The sequence below is a fragment of the Melitaea cinxia genome, chromosome 22 (genome assembly GCF_905220565.1).
Source record: "Melitaea cinxia chromosome 22, ilMelCinx1.1, whole genome shotgun sequence".
Taxonomy (NCBI): domain Eukaryota; kingdom Metazoa; phylum Arthropoda; class Insecta; order Lepidoptera; family Nymphalidae; genus Melitaea; species Melitaea cinxia.
This window is the reverse complement of record NC_059415.1, coordinates 428,402-431,318: the sequence shown is the minus strand read 5'-3', so window position 1 is coordinate 431,318 and position 2,917 is coordinate 428,402. Positions and strand designations below refer to the sequence as shown.

Below are 2,917 nucleotides of genomic sequence, written 5' to 3'. Positions count from 1 at the left end.
ATTGATCTAGGATGAACAGAATACAGGAGGATGAAAATAGTGTTGTCAAAAATCTAGAAATTCAGAAAACAAACACTAATTATTACACAATATTACAACTTATTAAAAGAAACTTAACTAGTGATCTGTTGTACAAGCGGATATTTTTAGCTAACTTCTCTCAAATTACAAGTTTACACCCTTTGCAGTGTAAGTAATCGTTACCAAAATAGTTAATTTTATTAGATAAATTAGGAAGGTCTGTCTATACATGGACACGAACCTATATGACCCTTTTTTGCAAAAAGTATGAATTCCTTTTTAACCAGAAACCGTTAGCACTTTTTCTTCTATTCTATTAAATAATGGAAGACCGCAATTATAAAAAGAAAAGACGAAAGATAACAATTAAATTATTTAATGTGGTCGAGCCTTAACATTGTGTCTGCAGATATTTTTACAAACTTTATTAGGGCGGGCAGTGTGCGGTGCGGCGCGCGGTAACGGCTCAGCTTTCTTTATTAAATTGTCCTTCGGGGTCGCACCCGACTGCGACGTCCACGACACGGGCACGACACGATCATGATACGACACGACTCGACGTTGTGATGGAACTGTAAAAATAATTACAAATGCTCTGAACAGAATCTTTGAGAATTGCTTTTAATTTTGGTATTTGCAGAGCTCGAACGCTTATTTCCCTTTTAATATGAATATAATAAAATGAAATAGTTTGTTTGTTTAAATGCGATAATCTCACTAACAAAAAAGTGTACCAATTTTAAAAATAAAATTATATATTTAAAAACGTTTATAAGTATGGACTATACAAGTCAAGCTAAAGCAATCGGAAAATTCCAGTGTGTTTTTGTTTGTTGTAATAGATTCACATACTTCGCATACTTCACACTAACACAAATGTAAATACTATAAACGCTTGAAAGTTTTAAAAAAGCTTAAAAAGTTGAAAGTAGCAGAACCTTGCAGCTCTCTAAATTATCACTTCTTTTCAATTTTCGTTTGTCCTTTACTTTTGACAATTTTTTATTTAGCACGTAGGTACATAAAAAGCTATGGGTAGGTTACCATACAATACAAATAAGAAAACGAGACAGGTTTCAGACGATTATGAATTGTTTATTAGGTGCTAGGGGTGCTATGGCTAATTGGTTATTGTTTCTGAATCACTCAGAATTAAGAAATGTGTATGATTATTTAAATTTTATTTTGGAATATCGTATCGATAACGTCACGTTGCGTCTAAGTTAAAACTCGCGAACAATACATCGTCACAGTCAGCATCTCACGAGTGATGTGACAGTAACGTCGTAACGCTGTTCTTTCATTTTTGTCAACGTTGTTCGTTAAAAATAATATTTGTACCACAATTTCGTTTTGTACTGATATTTAAATTTGTGCTTCTATATTTCTATAAAATTTTATTTGTAAAAGTACTATTACTTTGTCGTATAATTATTATTATTAAGAAGCCACCATAAAAGCTAGTTAAACTATAAATCAAAAAATTAAATATTTTAAAATATAATTGAAATTTTATGTTAGTCGTCTGTTAATCTGGTCAAATATTTTGACTATTATATTATCTAATAATATTTTATTAATATTGAAATTATAATACCTGTAATCTCAAATTTTACAAGATACGTATATTGACATAAGGGATTCCTAATAGCAAATATAATAATAAATAATAATGTCTCGAGTTTTATCAGTAGGAAACGAAGTGTGTCGTCTCATTATTCTACCATGTGCCAATACGTTATAAAAAAAAGAAAGGAGATTGATAGGATACCTTACATTCTTGGGTCAAAATGAAATGAAATAAAAATGGTATCAATTAATGCATTTCGGCTTATTGATCCCTCAGTAAAAATTATCGGTATTTTGGCTATCTGACAGCAGAGTTATTAGACGTTTTGTAAAAGTGAGATGTTTATAAAAAACCTGATAATTAAGTTCATAAAGCACTAATGTTTATTATATTCAGTGAAGGATGTTTGAAAACTCATTACAAATATCAATAACTTGAAACTATAAGTAAATATCAGGACTGGACTCAGAACGCACCAGAAAACAGTAAACACGAAACGAAATAAGTGTCTGGACACGGGAGGAGATGGCGCGGTGGCCGGTGCAGACAATAAACGGCTAGTATCATTATCATTTCTTCGTTGTATGGCTTTTAGCTGTGGGCTAGTATCATGTCAGTCAGCTGTCAAAGCTGTCATTAAAATTATGATTTTTTAAAATCAATATGCAATCGATAATATAGGTTGTAACCTCGACAGCACCGATCAATCTCCTTCGTGTATTCTCCATTCTACGTGACATTGGCGAAATCATCTGTGCTCATTTGGCACTATTGAAAGCCATTAATCATGAAGAAGAAGAAAAAATCGATAATAAAAATTTATTTCACCGCATTTAATTGTTTAAAACTTCAATTGTGCATCTAAATACTTTGAGTCAATTGCACTATTTGCACCAGTTAGTGCAAACCCTTTCTTTATGAATTCTGTAATCGACTATAGTTGAATCGATACTTACCCAATGACTTTAATGAAAACTATCTTTTTAATTTTTCTCCGCTTCCAGATTTAGAATTGAACTGATTTTTATATTTAAACATAGGGAAATTTAACCAGTTTTTTAAAGCATATCTCTTCTTACTACATTTTAGCCCACTAGTCCTTCTTGTAGTTTCAGTTTTAGTTGGAACATACAGTGTCATCTATACTATTTTGCTGGCACTAGATACTGTATTCTATTCTACGCTAGATGGCACTTAATACCTGGTTTTTATATGAACCAAAAATTATTAGTTCGTTTAATTATTAAGAGATGGCGTTATCTATAATTTTAAAGAATGTTAAAAATTATTTTTTTTTTGTATAATATGTAGTAAATTCCTCTCAGT

At 31.1% G+C, this 2,917-nt stretch overlaps 1 long non-coding RNA gene across 1 annotated transcript; it reads right to left on the bottom strand.

Annotated features, from left to right (window-relative positions):
* Positions 1–381: 381 nt before the first annotated feature.
* Positions 382–2,155, bottom strand: LOC123664773. Its single transcript, XR_006744896.1, has 2 exons — positions 2,068–2,155; positions 382–593 (listed from the first exon to the last, which is right to left on the bottom strand). It is a non-coding gene; the product is annotated as an uncharacterized LOC123664773 (long non-coding RNA).
* Positions 2,156–2,917: the final 762 nt, after the last annotated feature.